This window comes from Oncorhynchus masou, chromosome 10 (genome assembly GCF_036934945.1).
Source record: "Oncorhynchus masou masou isolate Uvic2021 chromosome 10, UVic_Omas_1.1, whole genome shotgun sequence".
Lineage (NCBI taxonomy): Eukaryota > Metazoa > Chordata > Actinopteri > Salmoniformes > Salmonidae > Oncorhynchus > Oncorhynchus masou.
In genome coordinates this window covers 37726011-37749999 of record NC_088221.1, presented here as the reverse complement: position 1 = coordinate 37749999, position 23989 = coordinate 37726011, and the positions used below count along the sequence as shown (strand labels likewise).

At 41.6% G+C, this 23989-nt stretch overlaps 1 protein-coding gene across 1 annotated transcript in view; it reads left to right on the top strand.

Moving 5' to 3' along the window:
• The window catches only part of si:dkey-91i10.2 (uncharacterized protein LOC555224 homolog), a 71995-nt gene that overhangs the window by 2911 nt on the left and 45095 nt on the right, over nt 1–23989 (top strand). The window contains exon 2 of the mRNA XM_064976703.1: nt 15186–15344. The gene's annotated coding sequence lies outside the window, so the exon portion shown is untranslated. The remainder of the gene's footprint in view (nt 1–15185; nt 15345–23989) is intronic.

Sequence of the window (23989 nt, the reverse complement as noted above, 5' to 3'; positions counted from 1 at the left end):
AGGAGAGAGCGGTTTTGTCACTATAGTACATTCAGAGATCAATTTATAGACAGTTATCAAAAATAATTCATGGATTTTAAACAAAAACTATTTGTCATAGACGGACAATATTAATATGAGATGAAAGGTGAGTTCCTGACAGTCCAGGAAACTAAGTTAGAGCTCTGTGAGACGTTCACAGCAATGGGGGCAGACATTTTGAACGAGAGACCATTAGAAAATATGCACATTTCTCTAACACTGAACATAAAAATATGTATTTTACACTTATAAGGAAGGTGAACTCATAGGTAGTTTTATAATTTGATGATACTATATTTAGAAAGCACAAAAGTCATTTCAAGCCTTTTCATACAGTTTTCTTGAATAGGATATACATCATATCAAATATTTCATATTTTCATATCTGTACTGTGTACTGGAGCCTGCGTCCTCAAAAGTGACTACACCTCAGCAATTTATAACTATTCTTACTAGAAAGGTGAGATTTAGAAGTATTTGTTGTAAAACAAATGCCTTGGGGTTTACAGTGTAGGGAGCAGCCAGAGGAGAGAAGAGTAGGAGATAGCAGAGCAGGAGCAGTCAGCCCTACAGCCACATGGGCGGAAACATACAGCATGCAGGCTCCCCTGAATATTTCATCTGCTGAAAGAGAGAGTGGGGAGGGTGAGAGAGGGGTACAGAAGGAGAAAACCAGATAGAGGTACATATAGATGTGCCAATAACGCCCTTCAATTTAAATTGAATTGATAGTTGGAGAAGGCGAGATGGGGTGGAGCAGGGTTAAAAAGAGGAGGAGAGTCTTTCACCTCATAAGAAATGAGAAAATAAATTGAGTTGATAAATGCAGGTTTGTACAGTTTCAGTCAGAGCCAGGAGTAATGCAACGTTGCGTGTGGTGTACGAGACAAACAGGTTCAGATGGGCGGCAATCATTTCAGTGCCCACCATTCAGCACTACTAACTAGAGGATATCCTGGGGATTTCGATGAGTTATTCAAAGAATATGGCTCCCCCATTCACTACACTGTAACAGTAGAATGGTACTTGGGTTACCTGCTAAAAGGGCGTTTTTTCAGTTGGCGTATTATCTTCTTTAGCCAAGTATAATGGAAAACCCCTCTGATCTTAGCTACAATTGAAGTAGTTTGACACACTAATGCTGAACATGCTTCCAAGATGAAAAGGAGTTGTTACAGCTCAGCTCACAGGTAAAAACACTGCTATTTTTGGCTCAGTAGAAATAGTGGCAGACAGTTTAGCAGCATGGTGTAGTACTCTGTGTCTGAGCTGGTGTGACTGAGTAATATGACACTTCTTCCTGTTACCTAGATATGACAGCAGGATACCCACCCTGTGCTGTGTTTGGATAATAGTGAGGAGAGATAGACAAAAAGCTCTGTGCTCATCACGAGAGAGAGATTATAACCTCTCAGAGATAACTTGTGCCGCTGTCCCTTTCTTGAGGAGAGGTGATTGTTAGCTCCTGTCGTGTCTTTACTATCGTTAAATTGAAGACTTAGTTTTTTATCAAAGATTCTCTGTAATTAGTATTACGCGGTCATACTGATTAATCAGTAACCGTAATTTACTAGGAAGTCGGGGCACCAAGGAAAATATTCAGATTACAAAGTTATCATTTCCTAAAATAACTTTTCAGGTATTTTCGTATCTGATCCATAGTCTTCTGATTAATGAATGATTTACTTTACCTCACGTTAGTCTCATTCCAAACGTCGTAAATTGTTGGTTATCTGCACAAACCCAGTCTTCACTATGAGTCATCCATACATCAATTGTCTTAAATCATTTATTTATTACTAACTAAGTAATTCACAGAAATGCATAAACAAACAAACAAAGTCAATATGGTTACAAGAAATGATAAGGGAATCACCAATCTTTTATACCTTGTCCGAAACATGAAATTTGTTCGGACCTCAAGTTCTGTGAGGTGGAAGATATTATTTTGTTCTCTATGAAAATTCACTCTGTCTCTTATACTGTGTGGCCATGAGGCATGGTCTTCTCAGGAATTTATGACCTCTCTCTGATCACAGCAGCCTAGTTGAAGGAGGCCGGGGAGGCAGGGAGAGGGGGATGGGCTTGCTGTACCCAAAGAGGGCAACGTCATGACACTCCTTAGTCACCCTCAGCGGGGTTAATTTTAAATGGAACCATCCAGTTTTCAGGGATACAGTATCTTCAAACTAGCTTCCTTTCCCCCTAAAAAACAGATGTGGGGAACCCGCTCAGGCATTTATTTTACGCCTGCTACCTTAGGTTACTCCTCAGTAAACAGAGATAACATCATCCCCTCCTCCTACTCCCTCTTTCCCCTGACTCTCACCTCCTCACTCCCAGTGGGTAAAGGGCATGCTTCCCAGCCAAAACAGTTCTGAAGAGTTTGTGCATCTATTATGACAACATTTTTGTTTGTTTTGGCTGTTTTTTGGCTGTTCAGGCACACAAGATTTTTTCTAGAGGCAAACCAAAGTCTACTCCCCTTCGTCAGTGATTAGTCAACAGTAGGGATCGTTCAATAAAGTATTTGCTGTCATTCAATGAGAGAGGACTTGTTTTCATGCACATTTTTTCATTGAGAAATACTGCACCAAACATCTTAGTTAGATGTAAACTAGACTAAGATATCCTTGGCAAAAACATAAAAATTAATGACAGATTTCTTGTGTTTGTCAGGCTGGTGCATGGAATCAGGCGCAGGAGAGCAGAGATGAGTGTACAAGGTAATTTAGTCCACGAACAGCACCAGTATAAAACAAATACTAAAGTTGCGTGAAATACCGGACACTCGTAAATAACGGGCGTAATAACGAACCCGGCAAACAATACCAGCCAAACACGCCCACAAACATGGGGGAAACAGTGGGTTAAATAATGAACATGTAATTGGGGAATAGAAACCAGGTGTGTAAAAAACAAAGACAAAACAAATGGAAAATGAAAAGTGGATTGTCGATGGCTAGAAAGCCGGTGACGTCGACCGCCGAACGCCGTCCGAACAAGGAGAGGGACCGACTTCAGTGGAAGTCGTGACAGTGTTATCTTAGATTCATTCGGACTATTTTGAGGAAGTGTGTAATGGGTACAGCGTCTCAAAATGGACAAACAGTACTGTTGCCGCTTTTTTCTAGATTTCCAAGCGAAGGTCTTTTAAGGGAGTATGCAAGCACACTTGTTCGGTTCGCTTAACTTCGGCTCGGCTCAAGCCGAACTGAAGCATGTTCACACCTTAAGACAATTACCAGCCTGTCCTTGACTCAGGGAGATGAGTAGACCTGAGATGTGGGGAGCCCACCACTCCCTGGCTTTTCATCTCTCCTCTCTCTGTGGTTGGTTGTTACAGACAACAAATGTGTGATCCTAGTTTTGACCCCCAGGGCAATGAGTGAAGAGAGAGTGAGCAATCCAATAATATGATCAGCTCAACTTAGGGAGTCGTTACTGCTGACATGACTGAGCTGACATTCCTGAAGCTGACATTCTCAGACAGATCATCGATCTGTTCTTTAAAAAAAAACACAAAACCACGAGAGCATATGATTGACTGTTTTGGATGCAAGTATTGATTTGAAGTCTTATTTAGTATGCATTTTTATATGGCCATGTTTAGCTGTTTTCTATTGTAAGGAGTTCCCATTGTTTCCTTTGATGTTCCATCCCACTGTAACAGAGTGATTTATCAGAGAAGAGAGCTTTGAAACAGGTTTATTAAAGATCCAGTGCAGTCAAATACATGTTACATATATTTCCACCCCATGAGTTTGGAATAACACTGTGAAATTGTTAAAATGATGATAATGCTATTTTAGTGTAAGAGCTGTTTGATTGATTGATTTGAAAAGACCGCCTGCAATTTCAGCCTGTTTTGGTGGGATGGAGTTTTGGCCTGTCTGGTGACATCACCAGGCAGTAAATTGGTTAATAGACCAATAAGAAAGAGAGTTCCAAACATCTCTGCCAATAATAGCTACTTTTCAGTTATCTACTCCCCAATCAGACCACTCCCAGGCAGTCCGAGCAAAATTATTGCTTGAGTAATTGCTCTTTGCTAAGAATGTATTTTTGTTTCTTGACCATTTTAATTGAAAACAATCACAGTAAGGTACTTCATTGTTACCCAGAAATGATGTGATATTGAGATAAAAATGGCTGCTTTGGACATTTAATGAGCAGACTAACATGGGTATAATTTACATTAGTTTTCTTTCCTTGTGGGAAGTCAAGGACAGTGCAGTAAGATATGCCAAGGATGGTGATGTGTGGGAGACATGACTGATATCATAGACCTCCAGATAGGATCTAGGTCCCTTTCTCCCCTCCTCTCTTTCTCCCCCACTGCCCCTATCTCTCTCTCTCAGTCTTGCTCTCCTTCCTCCTCTCTCCATTCCCCTGTTGGTGATATGAGTGAGTCACTCTGCTGTCTGTTAATGAGTAAATCCTCCCTTTGTTTATGAACAACACTCCTGGTTATCTCAATTCATCTCTCGCTCCCTCATTCTCTACCTCTTTACCTCTACCTTACCTCTCTACCTCACTCAGGCTACTAGTTACAGGGGTGGGATGTAGCCTAGTGGTTAGGGTGTTGGACTAGTAACCGAAAGGTTGCAAGGTCAAATCCCCCAGCTGACATGGAAAATATATGTTGTTCTACCCCTGAAGAAGGCAGTTAACCCACTGCTCCTAGGCCATCATTGAAAATAAGAATTTATTCTCAACTGACTTACCTAGTTAAATAAATAAAAAACTCTACCTCACTTGCTTCCTCTTCTATCATAATTTCCCATGCCTCCCTCCACCTCATCACCTATTTTCTACCCACAGCCTTAGTTTCCCCCTTCCTCCCTCTCTCCCCCTCCCTCTGGATATTGATCACAGGAATGAGGTCACATAGATCTCACTGAGGTCCCGATATGGTTTTTGTTATTGTTACCGTTGCCGTGGTGGTGTTTATGTCATTACCCCAGTAGCAGTAACAACAACAAAACAAGGACACACTGTGGAGGCGAGAGCCGAGTAAAGAAGCCTCAGTAGTTCCACTACACTGCCTGGGCCTACAGAGACTTCTACCCGAACCCAAATACTTACAGCTACTATACTGGATCAGATCAGGTTGTGTTGTTGTTTTCATTACATTATACATTAATATAAGGATATTATTCAAATGGGACAGGAAACATATATATTTGATTTGAAGTAGTTTTAACAAGAAACATAGCTTACAATTAGAGTTTAAGAAGTTGAACTCCGACCTTTTACTGATCCCTTTTACTGTAGCTGACTGTATGAACCCAGGTTGTTTTGTTTTCATTGCATTATACATGTATATTGGGCTTATTATTTAAATGAGAGAGGAATCATACATATTTGATTTGAGGTAGTTATCAACAATCAGGTTCTGTGTTTATACAACAAGCCACTGATTTGAGAGAAACCTCTTGTGATACTGTTGTGTATAAACTAAGAATGAAATGCTGCATTGAGAGAGCACTCCAAGCCCTGAGCTAGCGTGCTTCATTTTAAAATGGTGCAGCTCTTTGTCACAGAAATGCCAAAAGAGGCCAATGACGAGGGATGGGAGCGCGGCCAGCATCCCCGCCTCCTGTTGTCCATGCATCCAAAAGTGTTCAGATACTTTCGTTTGGTTTAACCTGCATGAATGCCTGATGGGCGGGGTTTACCAAATAGTGACAATTCAATTGGTCCCGTTTTTCCAGGCAAGCACAATTAAATACAGCTGAAGTATTTGAAATGATTTCAAATAGTATTTGAACCCAGGTGTGCAGTGGACGGAGCCCAGTGTCTCATATTTTCCCTCTGTTATCTAACAGAGGAGGAAAATAACGGTCTTCTGGAAGGAAGAGAAGAGCAAATATCGCTTTGTTTCATTCAGAGTCCCAGCGGGAAAATCTGTTTACTATTAGGTTACATCATCTACAGCAGCCTCCCGCTCTGTGTCTAGGCTACTGACCACAGGCTACTGACCACAGGCTACTAGCTACAGGCTACATGCTACAGGCTACTAGCTACAGGCTACTGGCTACAGCCTATAGTACTATATTAATCAGTTCATGCATTGTTGCATGTGATTAATTTAGGTATGATTATGTTACCAACCATACAGCAGCATCTCCATCTCACTAAGGTCTGTCTGTCTGTCTGTCTGCCTCTCTCTACATGCTTAATGTACAGTAATGTATTCATCAGATCTAGCACTGTTGTATGTTGTTAGGAATTATTACAAATCATACAGTTACAGTCCAGTTACATCTCCATCTCACTACAGGTTTTCTGTCTGGCTGACTGTGTCTTGATGGGCTGTATGACTGTGTAAGAGGGGGTGAGACAGAGGGGACGCTGGTGCTCTGCTTTATTTTGGGTTGAGTCAAGAGAATCTGGTGGTGGTGACAGATCCATGATGGATGCAAAACCCTCCATGAGTCAATACCAGAGCCGGAATGGTGACAGATATCCACTCTTCTGATTGGTTCTTTTACACTGGCTTGCATCCCAAATGGCAGCTTATTGCCTATATAGTGAACTACCTATGACCAGGGCCGCCACCGGCACCCTATAAAGATGTTTATTGTATTGCTAAACCAGCCAGGGATAAAATGTATCACTGTAAAACTATATCATCTTGTTCCCTAACACTGTTACTGAGAATGATATGTATGTCTATCACTGAAGACCATACCAGTACATAAGGGCCTGCCATTTTCTACTCAGTCACATATAAACATGACAAGCACGTAGTTACTGCTCAGAGTTTCTGAAATATTTGATGTCTGTTATGCCTTAATTCAAACCATTTATCCCGATTTTTTAAATATGTATTGTCTTTTATCATAGCCTTCCCTGGACATCATTTGCATGGATTGGTTGGTCCGGCTCCTTTGAACAGGTTCTCTCTGTCTAATGAAGTCTCTTTCATCGTCTCTGTGAATGAATAGAGTGAAGCGGAGCTGGGTTGGGCTACTATATATGGCATTGGGATGCTATATATGGCAATGGGATACTATATATGGCATTGGGATGCTATATATGGCATTGGGATGCTATATATGGCATTGGGCTACTATATATGGCATTGGGCTACTATATATGGCATTGGGCTACTATATATGGCATTGGGATGCTCTATATGGCATTGGGATACTATATATGGCATTGGGATACTCTATATGGCAATGGGATACTATATATGGCAATGGGATACTATATATGGCATTGGGATACTCTATATGGCATTGGGATACTATATATGGCATTGGGATACTATATATGGCAATGGGATACTATATATTGCATTGGGATACTATATATGACAATGGGATACTATATATGGCATTGGGATACTCTATATATGGCAATGGGATGCTATATATGGCATTGAAAAATCATGCAAAGGAAGAATGATGGAGTTGAAGGTGGGCCCTGGTCAAATGTAGTGCACTATATTGTGACTAGGGTGCTGTTTGGGACATGGCCTACCTATCACCTCATTATTCCCTGTCTGTATTATTCATAGAGACCGTTAACACCTCAGACTGGTGAAATATTCATGGAACAGCCATGAATGACTTCCACCATACAGGAACAGAACAGAGACATGCCCAGCTTTCACCTGAGGTGATGTGAAATGTAGGTAGAAACACAGGTAGAAATAGAATGAACAGAGCTGACGTGTTTTTTCCCTATTCTATGTGGCAAACAATCATATCTGTTCAACACAATACATTTCTAAGCGTTGTGTAACATTCCATCCTACTGAACAGGCTTGTGCACTACTACACAGATAACCTTTTTGTGCACTACTACACAGATAACACTATTGGTCTGACCCGTGCTGTGCTGGCTCAGATATTTCCTTTTTACGTTGTCCAGCACAGTCCCAGCGACTGGATTCGTAACCAAACAAGCACAGCACTTGACTTGGTTTGACTCAGCTCAATAATGTGAAAATAGTAACACAGTACATTAGTACCTTGCTCTATGCTTTGGGTGTCAACTACACCCCCTCTACACAGCCTCTCCTCTCTGTGGCCGTGTAGCTCACACTCTATCCCACACACATCCCAGTGACATGTTGCCTAATGAACTCCAGACTTCCACGTTAGACCTTCGATGAAGTCACCAGAATGCTACTACGCGAGTCATCTGTACCCTGGTGGGGCTCTATGAAAAGAGACTCAGTAGAGAGTTGTAGTATGTGTTGATTACTGCTGAGCCTGGGAGGATTCTTATTCACCCACATTTCTCTGCCTGATGACAGGGGGGGAGAGGTGGGGAATGTTATGCCTTCCTTCTTGTCTCCTGGCATCATTCCTCTCCTTGTCTGGTTGAGTATTCTGTCTCTTATTGCTGTGAAGTGTGCATCTACCTGCACCTTACTAGGCTTGTCTGGAGGCTTGTCTGGAGGCTTGTCAGGAGGCTTGTCTGGAGGCTTGTCTGGAGGCTTGTCAGGAGGCTTGTCTGGAGGCTTGTCTGGAGGCTTGTCTGGAGGCTTGTCTGGAGGCTTGTCAGGAGGCTTGTCTGGAGGCTTGTCTGGAGGCTTGTCAGGAGGCTTGTCTGGAGGCTTGTCTGGAGGCTTGTCAGGAGGCTTGTCTGGAGGCTTGTCTGGAGGCTTGTCTGGAGGCTTGTCTGGAGGCTTGTCAGGAGGCTTGTCTGGAGGCTTGTCTGGAGGCTTGTCTGGAGGCTTGTCAGGAGGCTTGTCTGGAGGCTTGTCTGGAGGCTTGTCTGGAGGCTTGTCTGGAGGCTTGTCAGGAGGCTTGTCTGGAGGCTTGTCTGGAGGCTTGTCAGGAGGCTTGTCTGGAGGCTTGTCAGGAGGCTTGTCTGGAGGCTTGTCTGGAGGCTTGTCTGGAGGCTTGTCTGGAGGCTTGTCAGGATCCACTCTCCTCTCCTTTCCCTCCCCTCCTGCTTAACTGTCAGGAGATAGAGATACTCCACCTCATCAGGATCCAGTATCTTGTTACCCTGGCAGTGCGGGTATAATCAACCTCTCCTGTGTGTCTGTCATGGCAATGCGTCCTACAGGCTCATAGATACAGACTAGATTGAAGCAGCCTTTTAATAAACCTGTGTAATTTCAGTCCTTTCCAAGGGCAAGGAAGGTTATTTCATGAGTAGGCCTACATAAATCTCACAATTTCGTTGGTGTGTTCAGATTTGCAATGCCTAAAATGCCTTTTAAATGATTTCATTCCATCAGTGAATGTTTAGTGCATGTGGTCCTCTGCAAAAGTAACCTGTTCTGCAGAGAAGTTATCTGTAGAGTGATTCCCTCAGAGGGAGCTGTATTCCATTGACGTGTCATGTGAATGAATGGTCATGTTACATAAGATATTGGAGATAAGCATCTCTAGCCGATCAATACATGGAAAACAAAAACAGTGCACTTGGTGTCCAGGGCTTTCCAGCCTATTGGATTTCTACAGGATCAGATTGACTCTAAAATGGAATCTCTGGGATTTATAGTCACCGCTCATATGCCTAGCCGTAATACAGACAGACAGGTTGTAGAATGGAGTGATGCACCGATATGACATTTTTGGCCGATACCGATATCCAATATTTTCAATACCAATAACGATAACCGATATCTTTTTTTTTTTGTAGCTAACTATATAGCTAGGTGTCATCATCGAAAATAACCCTAATTTATAAGACAGTTCTTATTTGATTAATGGTGGTCGGACCCATCTATGTGAAGCTAGCCACAATAAGGATTAGCCACAATAGTGGGCTTTGATACAGCCTGGACATACTTTTATGTAGTTGATTCCGATATATTCTAATATATTGTGCATCCCGAGTAGAATGTAATGCCACCATGCCCGTAATACAGACAGACACGTTGTAGAATGTAATGCCACCATGCCCGTAATACAGACAGACACGTTGTAGAATGTAATGCCACCATGCCCGTAATACAGACAGACACGTTGTAGAATGTAATGCCACCATGCCCGTAGTACAGACAGGCAGGTTGTAAAATGTAATGCCACCATGCCCGTAGTACAGACAGACAGACAGGTTGTAGATTGTAATGCCACCATGCCCGTAATACAGACAGACAGACAGGTTGTTGAATGTAATGCCACCATGCCCGTAATACAGACAGACAGGTTGTAGAATGTAATGCCACCATGTCCGTAATACAGACAGATGGGTTGTAGAATGTAATGCCACCATGCCCATAATACAGACAGACAGTTTGTAGAATGTAATGCCACCATGCCCGTAATACAGACAGACAGACACGCTGTAGAATGTAATGCCACCATGCCCATAATACAGACAGACAGGTTGTAGAATGTAATACCACCATGCCCGTAATACAGACAGACAGACAGGTTGTAGAATGTAATGCCACCATGCCAGTAATACTGACAGACAGGTTGTAGAATGTAATGCCACCATGCCCGTAATACAGACAGACAGGTTGTAGAATGTAATGCCACCATGCCCGTAATACAGACAGACAGGTTGTAAAATGTAATACCACCATGCCCGTAATACAGACAGACAGACAGACAGGTTGTAGAATGTAATGCCACCATGCCCGTAATACAGACAGACAGGTTGTAGAATGTAATGCCACCATGCCCGTAATACAGACAGACAGGTTGTAGAATGTAATGCCACCATGTCCGTAATACAGACAGATGGGTTGTAGAATGTAATGCCACCATGCCCATAATACAGACAGACAGTTTGTAGAATGTAATGCCACCATGCCCGTAATACAGACAGACAGACACGCTGTAGAATGTAATGCCACCATGCCCATAATACAGACAGACAGGTTGTAGAATGTAATACCACCATGCCCGTAATACAGACAGACAGACAGGTTGTAGAATGTAATGCCACCATGCCCGTAATACAGACAGACAGGTTGTAGAATGTAATGCCACCATGTCCGTAATACAGACAGATGGGTTGTAGAATGTAATGCCACCATGCCCATAATACAGACAGACAGTTTGTAGAATGTAATGCCACCATGCCCGTAATACAGACAGACAGACACGCTGTAGAATGTAATGCCACCATGCCCATAATACAGACAGACAGGTTGTAGAATGTAATACCACCATGCCCGTAATACAGACAGACAGACAGGTTGTAGAATGTAATGCCACCATGCCAGTAATACTGACAGACAGGTTGTAGAATGTAATGCCACCATGCCCGTAATACAGACAGACAGGTTGTAGAATGTAATGCCACCATGCCCGTAATACAGACAGACAGGTTGTAAAATGTAATACCACCATGCCCGTAATACAGACAGACAGACAGACAGGTTGTAGAATGTAATGCCACCATGCCCGTAATACAGACAGACAGGTTGTAGAATGTAATGCCACCATGCCCGTAATACAGACAGACAGGTTGTAGAATGTAATGCCACCATGCCCGTAATACAGACAGACAGGTTGTAGAATGTAATGCCACCATGCCCGTAGTACAGACAGGTTGTAGAATGTAATGCCACCATGCCCGTAATACAGACAGGTTGTAGAATGTAATGCCACCATGCCCGTAATACAGACAGACAGGTTGTAGAATGTAATGCCACCATGCCCGTAATACAGACAGACAGGTTGTAAAATGTAATACCACCATGCCCGTAATACAGACAGACAGACAGACAGGTTGTAGAATGTAATGCCACCATGCCCGTAATACAGACAGACAGGTTGTAGAATGTAATGCCACCATGCCCGTAATACAGACAGACAGGTTGTAGAATGTAATGCCACCATGCCCGTAATACAGACAGACAGGTTGTAGAATGTAATGCCACCATGCCCGTAATACAGACAGACAGGTTGTAGAATGTAATGCCACCATGCCCGTAATACAGACAGACAGGTTGTAGAATGTAATGCCACCATGCCCGTAGTACAGACAGGTTGTAGAATGTAATGCCACCATGCCCGTAATACAGACAGGTTGTAGAATGTAATGCCACCATGCCCATAATACAGACAGACAGGTTGTAGAATGTAATGCCACCATGCCCGTAATACAGACAGACAGGTTGTAGAATGTAATGCCACCATGCCCATAATACAGACAGACAGGTTGTAGAATGTAATGCCACCATGCACGTAATACAGACAGACAGGTTTTAGAATGTAATGCCACCATGCCTGTAATACAGACAGGTTGTAGAATGTAATGCCACCATGCCCATAATACAGACAGGTTGTAGAATGTAATGCCACCATGCCCGTAATACAGACAGACAGGTTGTAGAATGTAATGCCACCATGCCCGTAATACAGACAGACAGGTTGTAGAATGTAATGCCACCATGCCCGTAATACAGACAGACTGGTTGTAGAATGTAATGCCACCATGCCCGTAATACAGACAGACTGGTTGTAGAATGTAATGCCACCATGCCCGTAATACAGACAGACAGGTTGTAGAATGTAATGCCACCATGCCCGTAATACAGACAGACAGGTTGTAGAATGTAATGCCACCATGCCCGTAATACAGACAGACAGGTTGTAGAATGTAATGCCACCATGGCTACTCTGTAAGCGTTGTGTTCTTAACATCAGGAGGAAGCAGGTAGATCTATGGATTGAACCCACGACTATATCAGGGCTCTAATATGTTTACTGTCAGGAGGTTTCCCACTTGACATAGGCTCACAAAGCCACAGTACACCGTCGACGCTCCTTGGGTTCATCTTAAAGTGACATGAGGCTGAGCCTTCAAAACTCTAACTGACCATGTTTTGTCAGCGGTTGCAGGCTCCATTCCACACATGGTCCCAGGCTGTTGTGTACCGTACAGGGCTTGTCTTGTCCACACCACAGATCACACCCCAGTCTAGCACTGACAAGTAAGTGAGGAAAACACTGAACACATTACTTCACTGTTCCCACATTACCAGAAGTACCGTGACTGTCCCATAGTGAGGGACGGCCATTCTCTGCTCTCCAGCTGGTTTGACTGATGCTCCCTCTCACACAATAGTCACACCGTATGGTGGATTAGCCTCAAAACACCTGCTGGGACAATATAGTGGTCTGTGATGTGTAGACAGACACCACACACAGAGAACACACATGAGTCCAGTGAGCACACATGCACGAGCACACACACACGCGCACACATGCACACACACACGCAAACAGAAGGCCGGCAGGTACCCTAGTGGTTAGAGTGTTGGACTAGTAACCGAAAGGTTGCAAGATCAAATCCCCCAGCTTACAAGGTAAAAATCTGTCATTCTGCTCCTGAACAAGGCAGTTAACCCACTATTTCTAGGCCGTCATTGTAAATAAGAATTTGTTCTTAACTGACTTACCTAGTTAAATAAAGGTTAAAGGGAAAAAAACTGTCATTCATAAACTATTGTTAATGCAATATGAGGCTCTGGTACACTGCTACTCTGTCATGTGGTACAGTGATGTGAGCATCTCTTTCAGAGCTGCGTAGTGAACGAGTCCTCAATGACACATGAGAGGAGAGGTGGGAATCTCCAGGGGATTTATACCCATAGTGGATAAACAGGACTTTCTGATGCCTGTCCAATCAGACTATACAGCACTGCAGTGGTATTACTGTGGGTCAGATGAGGCAATTCTTAGTGTGGGTACAGATTTATGAGCTTAATTTGAGACAGTTTCCTACAGCAGGAAAATAATGCTGCCGCAACAGGAAATGTGGTTTATAATTCATGGACATTTTTGTAGAGGTTGATGCATTTTTCGTAAGGGAAAATCTAATCTGAAATTTTAAAGTGGAAATTATAAACTTCAGCATCCTTTTTAAACTTCAAATACACTACAAGTTATAAAGTTGTCCTGCAACAGGGTGATCAAATTAAGATCCTACATCTGTAGCAGGAAGTGAAGTGAGCAGTACCACTATGGATGATAGAAGCTACTGGGGTACAGCTCCTCTCTCTCTCTGTGTGTGTGTGTGTGTGTGTGTGTGTGTGTGTGTGTGTGTGTGTGTGTGTGTGTGTGTGTGTGTGTGTGTGTGTCAGCTCCTCTGGTACTGCCGCTGCCTCACATTCTACAATCTATAGGGAAGGGTCCGCAGGGAGGTGGGGCAGGGTCTCTGTCACTCATCTGCCATCCCACACTGACCTGTCACTCATACCAGAGGATGGGGCCAGGCACTTAGCTATCACAGGCACTTGTCTTGTCAAACCTCAGGCTTTCACTACTCCATTCTCCATCCTCCACACTACCTACCCGGGGGCTGTCACAAATGGAAACTGGTTGGCTTCTAAATAAAGTCAAGTGCCATCAGTGACTGTGCTGCTTTTAGACTCCCAGTCTCCCTCAGGTAGCTCTGATGGTTTAGGATGCAGAGATTTGTGTTCTGAGGATGGGATAGGAATGGAAGTCATAGGAAATCTATTCTGGAGCCTGTTTGGAACTGGGTAAGAATGTGTTTTCTATGGAATGTTAGATGTAGTTTGAGTTGTCTGTGTATGAATCAGTGATGAGAGTTGTCTGTGTATGAATCAGTGATGAGAGTTGGCTGTGTATTAATCAGTGATGAGAGTTGTCTGTGTATTAATCAGTGATGAGAGTTGTCTGTGTATGAATCAGTGATGAGAGTTGTCTGTGTATTAATCAGTGATGAGAGTTGTCTGTGTATGAATCAGTGATGAGAGTTGGCTGTGTGTACATCATTGATTAGAGCTGGCTGTGTGTACATCATTGATTAGAGTTGGCTGTGTGCACATCATTGATTAGAGTTGGCTGTGTGTACATCATTGATTAGAGTTGGCTGTGTGTACATCATTGGTTAGAGTTGGCTATGTATGAATCAGTGATGAGAGTTGGCTGTGTGTACATCAGAGATGAGAGTTGGCTGTGTGTACATCAGGGATGAGAGTTGGCTGTGTGTACATCAGGGATGTGAGTTGATTGTGTTTACATCAGTGTGTGTGTGTGTGTGTATATGTTTCCCTGAAAACGTAATCAATCGCTAATGATGTTACTCACTTATGGCTAATTCAGTTCAGTGTGGCTCGCTTTACATGATCAAATACATGTAGAATTATATCTCTCTCTCTCGCTCCTCCTCTCTCGGAATACAGAAATAGTTTCTGCTGGTTTGTTTATTTAACTCTCAGTTATTGATCGACTTGTATCTCTCTCTTCTTGCTCCAGGCCACGACTGTCTGGGTGCTGTTGTCTCTAGACTCACTGGTGTGCTCCACTGAATACAGACTGTGAAGAAGCTGAAAAGGCTGTGTGTTTGGAACAGAGCCAATGACCAGGAGGCTAAACTGAAGGAGAATAAGGCCACAGAGAATTTATTAAAATGGGGTAAGTTTATACTGCTGTAGGGCATACCTGGCTGTAAAATGGGGTACGTTTATACTGCTGTAGGGCATACCTGGCTGTAAAATGAGGGAAGTTTATACTGCTGTAGGGCATACCTGGCTGTAAAATGGGGTAAGTTTATACTGCTGTGGGGCATACCTGGCTGTAAAATGGGGTAAGTTTATACTGCTGTAGGGCATACCTGGCTGTAAAATGGGGTAAGTTTATACTGCTGTGGGGCATACCTGGCTGTAAAATGGGGAATTTATACTTCTGTAGGACATACCTGCCTGTAAAATGGGGGAAGTTTATACTGCTGTAGGGCATACCTGGCTGTAAAATGGGGGAAGTTTATACTTCTGTAGGACATACCTGCCTGTAAAATGGGGGAAGTTTATACTGCTGTAGGGCATACCTGGCTGTAAAATGGGGTAAGTTTATACTGCTGTAGGGCATACCTGGCTGTAAAATGGGGGAAGTTTATACTGCTGTAGGGCATACCTGGCTGTAAAATGGGGTAAGTTTATACTGCTGTAGGGCATACCTGGCTGTAAAATGGGGGAAGTTTATACTGCTGTAGGGCATACCTGCCTGTAAAATGGGGGAAGTTTATACTGCTGTAGGGCATACCTGGCTGTAAAATGGGGTAAGTTTATACTGCTGTAGGGCATACCTGGCTGTAAAATGGGGGAAGTTTATACTTCTGTAGGACATACCTGGCTGTAAAATGGGGTAAGTTTATACTGCTGTAGGGCATACCTGGCTGTAAAATGGGGTAAGTTTATACTGCTGTAGGGCATACCTGGCTGTAAAATTTATACTGGGGGCATAAAAATGGGGTTTTATACTGCTGTAGGGCATACCTGGCTGTAAAATGGGGGAAGTTTATACTGCTGTAGGACATACCTGCCTGTAAAATGGGGGAAGTTTATACTGCTGTAGGGCATACCTGGCTGTAAAATGGGGTAAGTTTATACTGCTGTAGGGCATACCTGGCTGTAAAATGGGGGAAGTTTATACTGCTGTAGGACATACCTGCCTGTAAAATGGGGGAAGTTTATACTGCTGTAGGGCATACCTGGCTGTAAAATGGGGGAAGTTTATACTGCTGTAGGGCATACCTGGCTGTAAAATGGGGGAAGTTTATACTGCTGTAGGGCATACCTGGCTGTAAAATGGGGGAAGTTTATACTGCTGTAGGGCATACCTGGCTGTAAAATGGGGGAAGTTTATACTGCTACAGGGTGTAATGGGTGGTGATTGGAGGATTGAGTTAAAACCAACCAGATAGATCACTGGAATATGATGTTCACACTGACTCATCTAGGTGATCACACATACACACACACACTGAGGAGTACTGAGAAGAGATCGATGACCAACGTGACCTGATATTATGAGTGGTGTGACACAGTAGTATTTGGAGAATAACTTGCCAACTGCTTGGCATCCGACCACAAGGCCCTACAGAGGGCGGTGAGTATGGCCCAGTACATCACTGGGGCCAAGTTCCATGCCATCCAGGACCTCTACACCAGGTGGTGTCAGAGAAAGGCCTTAAAAATTGTCCAAGTCATAGACTGTTCACTTTGCGGCTGCACGGCAAGCAGTACCGATGGACCAACAGGACCCTGAACAGCTCCTACCCCCAAGCCATAAGACTGTTAAATAGTTAGGCCCGGTAGCTATTGGTCAACTATTTAACTATCTGCATCAACCCTTTTTGCACTAACTCTTTTGATTCATCACATACGCTGTTGTTACTGTTTATTATCTATCCCGTTGCCTAGTTACTTTATCCCTACCTATATGTACATATTTCCCTCAATTACCTCGTACCCCTGCACGTGGATTCGGTACTGGATTTATTCCTTGTGTTATCATGTGCCTATTATTTCCCTTCCTTTCTCTCTGTGATGTTGGGAAGGGCCCATAAGTTAGCATTTCCCTGTTTAGTCGTGTTATTGATATAGTAATGAAGCTGTCACTTCAATGCAACCTTGTATATTATAAATGCTTGTGCATGCGTTTCGATGTTTTTAAAAACTTTTATTTTTAAAAGCTGTTGTTGGGAAGGGCCTGTAAGTTAGCATTTCACTGTTTGTCTACACCTGTTGTTGGGAAGGGCCCGTAAGTTAGCATTTCACTGTTTGTCTACACCTGTTGTTTACCAAGCATGTGACAAATAGATATTTGAGGACGGCTGATGTATTTCCAGGAGTAGAGTTTTTAATTAAACCTGAATATTGTCCTTTTACCTCCAACATGTTAGGAATATTGATAAATGTATTATCCACTATCAAACTAACTATTGTTTTTTCTCTGGAGCCATAGAGCCAGCTGCTAAAAGAGGAGGGAACATTAGTAAATAAACCTATTTTTATTGCATTCATCAATGCATCAGGGAGGGATGAGGGATGATGAGTCTGCCTAATGAAGGACTGTTTCATAACTAAGTGCGGTATGTCTTTTGACCCTGATCTGTGCGGAAGATTACAGAGGTAGCTAGCAAGCTATATGCACAGCCCTGGCCCTCAGCCATGCAATCTACTAATTACAGAGAGAGAGAGGAGTTAGTCCACTACACAGCATTATTGCTCTCTTTTGTTCTCTTCTTCTCTCTCTTTCTCTCTCTTTCTCTCCCTCTCCCTCTGTCTCACTCACTTCTCATTTCTCTCTCTCTCTCTCTCTCTCTCTGTCTCTCTCTCCCTCTGTCTCTCTCTCTCCTCTCTTCCTAATCCACCGCTCCTCTCTGATTAGTAAAATGAAAGGCGAAAGCTAACTTCATTACTGTCCGTTCAGCTTAATCTTTTATTTTCCTCCTCTGGTTTTTCATCATGGCCCGAGCAGAAAGAGAGAGGGCAAATAAAACCCGTATTTTATTCCTTGCTGTGGAGCAAAATGAGCAAATCAAATCAAATTTTATTTGTCACATACACATGGTAAGCAGATGTTAATGCGAGTGTAGCGAAATGCTTGTGCTTCTAGTTCCGACAATGCAGTAATAACCAACAAGTAATCTAACTAACAATTCCTAAACTACTGTCTTATACACAGTGTAAGGGGATACAGAATATGTACATAAGGATATATGAATGAGTGATGGTACAGAGCAGCATAGGCAAGATACAGTAGGACAATCTCGTCGTTGTTGGTAATCGTCTCGTCGTTGTTGGTAATCAAGCCTACCACTGTTGTGTCGTCCGCAAACTTGATGATTGAGTTGGAGGCGTGCTTGGCCACGCAGTCGTGGGTGAACAGGGAGTACAGGAGAGGGCTCAGAACACACCCTTGTGGGGCCCCAGTGTTGAGGATCAGCGGGGAGGAGATGTTGTTACCTACCCTCACCACCTGGGGGCGGCCCGTCAGGAAGTCCAGTACCCAGTTGCACAGGGCGGGGTCGAGACCCAGGGTCTCGAGCTTGATGACGAGCTTGGAGGGTACTATGGTGTTGAATGCCGAGCTGTAGTCGATGAACCGCATTCTCACATAGGTATTCCTCTTGTCCAGATGGGTTAGGGCAGTGTGCAGTGTGGTTGAGATTGCATCGTCTGTGGACCTATTTGGGCGGTAAGCAAATTGGAGTGGGTCTAGGGTGTCAGGTAGGGTGGAGGTGATATGGTCCTTGACTAGTCTCTAAAAGCAATTCATGATGAAAGTGATTATTCAAGTTAACGGAAAGAATCACGCATCAGGGACAATGACATTGTGTGGAGTGGGGACTTGCTATCCCCGCGTCCTAGTGTCATATTGTCCTAGTGCCATATTGTCCAAGTATCATTGTCCTAGTGTCATATTGTCCTAGTGCCATATTGTCCTAGTATCATTGTCCTAGTGTCATATTGTCCTAGTGCCATATTGTCCAAGTGTCATATTGTCCTAGTGCCATATTGTCCTAGTGTCATATTGTCCTAGTGCCATATTGTCCTAGTGTCATATTGTCCTAGTGCCATATTGTCCAAGTATCATTGTCCTAGTGTCATATTGTCCTAGTGCCATATTGTCCTAGTATCATTGTCCTAGTGTCATATTGTCCTAGTGCCATATTGTCCAAGTGTCATATTGTCCTAGTGCCATATTGTCCTAGTGTCATATTGTCCTAGTGCCATATTGTCCTAGTATAATTGTCCTAGTGTCATATTGTCCTAGTGTCATATTGTCCTAGTATAATTGTCCTAGTGTCATATTGCCCTAGTATAATTGTCCTAGTGTCATATTGTCCAAGTGCCATATTGTCCTAGTATAATTGTCCTAGTGTTATAATGTCCAAGTGCCATATTGTCCTAGTGCCATATTGTCCTAGTGCCATATTGTCCTAGTATCATATTGTCCTAGTATAATTGTTCTAGTGTCATATTGTCCTAGTATAATTGTCCCAGTGTCATATTGTCCTAGTATAATTGTCCTAGTGTCATATTGTCCTAGTATAATTGACCTAGTGTCATATTGTCCTAGTATAATTGTCCTAGTATAATTGACCTAGTATAATTGTCCCAGTGTCATATTGTCCTAGTATAATTGTCCTAGTGTCATATTGTCCTAGTATAATTGTCCTAGTATAATTGTCCCAGTGTCATATTGTCCTAGTATAATTGTCCTAGTGTCATATTGTCCTAGTATAATTGACCTAGTATAATTGTCCTATTGTCATATTGTCCTAGTATAATTGTCCTAGTGTCATATTGTCCTAGTATAATTGTCCTAGTATAATTGCCCTAGTATAATTGTCCTAGTGTCATATTGTCCTAGTATAATTGACCTAGTATAATTGTCCTAGTGTCATATTGTCCTAGTATAATTGTCCTAGTATAATTGTCCTAGTATAATTGTCCTAATGTCATATTGTCCTGGTGTCATATTGTCCTAATGTCATATTGTCCTGGTGTCATATTGTCCTAGTATAATTGCCTAGTGTCATATTGTCCTAGTGTCATATTGTCCTAATGTCATATTGTCCTAGTGTCATATTGTCCTAGTGTCATATGGTCCTAGTGTCATATTGTCCTAGTGTAATTGTCCTAGTGTCATATTGTCCTAGTGTCATATTGTCCTAGTGTCATATTGTCCTAGTATAATTGTCCCAGTGTCATATTGTCCTAGTGTCATATTGTCCTAGTGTAATTGTCGTAGTATAATTGTCCTAGTGTCATATTGGCCTAGTGTCATATTGTCCAAGTATAATTGTCCCAGTGTCATATTGTCCTAGTGTCATATTGTCCAAGTATAATTGTCCCAGTGTCATATTGTCCTAGTGTCATATTGTCCTAGTATAATTGTCCCAGTGTCATATTGTCCTAGTGTCATATTGTCCTAGTGTAATTGTCGTAGTATAATTGTCCTAGTGTCATATTGTCCTAGTGTCATATTGTCCAAGTATATTTGTCCTAGTGTCATATTGTCCTAGTGTCATATTGTCCTAGTATAATTGTCCCAGTGTCATATTGTCCTAGTGTCATATTGTCCTAGTGTAATTGTCGTAGTATAATTGTCCTAGTGTCATATTGTCCCAGTGTCATATTGTCCTAGTGTCATATTGTCCTAGTATTATTGTCCTAGTATAATTGACCTAGTGTCATATTGTCCTAGTGTCATATTGTCCGAGTATAATTGTCCTAGTGTCATATTGTCCTAGTATAATTGTCCTAGTGTCATATTGTCCTAGTATAATTGTCCTAGTATAATTGTCCTAGTGTCATATTGTCCCAGTATAATTGACCTAGTATAATTGTCCTAGTGTCATATTGTCCTAGTGTCATATTGTCCGAGTATAATTGTCCTAGTGTCATATTGTCCTAGTATAATTGTCCTAGTGTCATATTGTCCTAGTATAATTGTCCTAGTATAATTGTCCTAGTGTCATATTGTCCTAGTATAATTGTCCTAGTGTAATTGTCCTGGTGTCATATTGTCCTAGTATAATTGACCTAGTATAATTGTCCTAGTATCATATTGTCCTAGTGTCATATTGTCCTAGTGTCATATTGTCCCAGTATAATTGACCTAGTATAATTGTCCTAGTGTCATATTGTCCTAGTGTCATATTGTCCTAGTATAATTGTCCTAGTGTCATATTGTCCTAGTGTCATATTGTCCTAGTATAATTGTCCTAGTGTCATATTGTCCTAGTGTCATATTGTCCTAGTGTCATATTGTCCCAGTGTCATATTGTCCCAGTATAATTGTCCTAGTGTCATATTGTCCCAGTATAATTGACCTAGTATAATTGTCCTAGTGTCATATTGTCCTAGTGTCATATTGTCCCAGTGTCATATTGTCCCAGTATAATTGTCCTAGTGTCATATTGTCCCAGTATAATTGTCCTAGTATAATTGACCTAGTATAATTGTCCTAGTGTCATATTGTCCTAGTGTCATATTGTCCTAGTGTCATATTGTCCTAGTATAATTGTTCTAGTATAATTGACCTTGTATAATTGTTCTAGTGTCATGTTGTCCTAGTATAATTGTCCTAGTATAATTGACCTTGTATAATTGTCCTAGTATAATTGTTCTAGTATAATTGACCTTGTATAATTGTTCTAGTGTCATATTGTCCTAGTATAATTGTCCTAGTATAATTGACCTTGTATAATTGTCCTAGTGTAATTGTCCTAGTGTCATATTGTCCTAGTATAATTGTTCTAGTGTCATATTGTCCTAGTATAATTGTTCTAGTGTCATATTGTCCTAGTATAATTGTCCTAGTGTCATATTGTCCTAGTATAATTGTCCTAGTGTAATTGTCCTAGTGTCATATTGTCCTAGTATAATTTTCCTAGTGTCATATTGTCCTAGTATAATTGTCCTAGTATAATTGACCTAGTATAATTGTCCTAGTGTAATTGTCCTAGTGTAATTGTCCTAGTGTAATTGTCCTAGTGTCATATTGTCCTAGTGTAATTGTCCTAGTGTAATTGACCTAGTATAATTGTCCTAGTGTCATGTTGTCCTAGTATAATTGTCCTAGTGTCATATTGTCCTAGTATAATTGACCTAGTGTCATATTGTCCTAGTATAATTGACCTAGTGTCATATTGTCCTAGTGTAATTGTCCTAGTGTAATTGTCCTAGTATAATTGTCCTAGTGTCATGTTGTCCTAGTATAATTGTCCTAGTGTCATATTGACCTAGTATAATTGTCCTAGTGTCATATTGACCTAATATAATTGTTCTAGTGTCATATTGTCCTAATCAAATCAAATCTAATTTTATTTGTCACATACACATGGTTATCAGATGTTAATGCGAGTGTAGCGAAATGCTTGTGCTTCGAGTTCCGACAATGCAGTAATAATCAACAAGTAATCTAACTAACACTTCCAAACTACTACAGGGTAGCCTAGTGGTTAGAGCGTTGGACAAGTAACCGAAAGGTTGAAAGTTCAAATCCCCGAGCTGACAAATTACAAATCTGTCGTTATGCCCCTAAACAGGCAGTTAACCCACTGTTCCGAGGCCCTCATTGAAAATAAGAATTTGTTCTTAACTGACTTGCCTAGTAAAATAAAGGTAAAATTTAAAAAAGTAAAAATTACAAATACACAAGTGTAAGGGGATAAAGAATATGTACATAAAGATATATGAATGAGTGTCATATTGTCCTAGTATAATTGTCCTAGTGTCATATTGTTCTAGTATAATTGTCCTAGTGTCATGTTGTCCTAGTATAATTGTCCTAGTGTCATATTGTCCTAGTGTCATATTGTCCTAAAGTCATATTGTCCTAGTGTCATATTGTCCTAGTGTAATTGTCCTAGTATAATTGTCCTAGTGTCATATTGTCCTAGTATAATTGTCCCAGTATAATTGCCCTAGTGTCATATTGTCATATTGTCATAGTATAATTGTCCTGGTGTCATATTGTCCTAGTATAACTGCCTAGTGTCATATTGTCCTAGTGTCATATTGTCCTAAAGTCATATTGTCCTAGTGTCATATTGTCCTAGTGTAATTGTCCTAGTATAATTGTCCTAGTGTCATATTGTCCTAGTATAATTGTCCCAGTGTCATATTGTCCTAGTGTCATATTGTCCTAGTGTCATATTGTCCTAGTATAATTGTCCTAGTGTCATATTGTCCTAGTGTCATATTGTCCTAGTGTCATATTGTCCTAGTGTCATATGGTCCTAGCGTCATATTGTCCTAGTGTAATTGTCCTAGTGTCATATTGTCCTAGTGTCATATTGTCCTAGTATAATTGTCCTAGTGTCATATTGTCCTAGTGTCATATTGTCCTAGTATATTTGTCCTAGTGTCATATTGTCCTAGTGTCATATTATCCTAGTATAATTGTCCTACTGTCATATTGTCCTAGTGTCATTTTGTCCTAGTATAATTGTTTTAGTGTCAGATTTTGCTAGTATAATTGTCCTAGTGTCATATTGTCCTAGTATAATTGACCTAGTGTCATATTGTCCTAATCAAATCAAATTAAATCAAATTTTATTTGTCACATACACATGGTTTGCAGATGTTAATGCGATTGTAGCGAAATGCTTGTGCTTCGAGTTCCGACAATGCAGTAATAACCAACAAGTAATCTCACTAACAATTCCAAACTACTACAGGGTAGCCTAGTGGTTAGAGCGTTGGACAAGTAACCGAAAGGTTGCAAGTTCAAATCCCCGAGCTGACAAGGTACAAATCTGT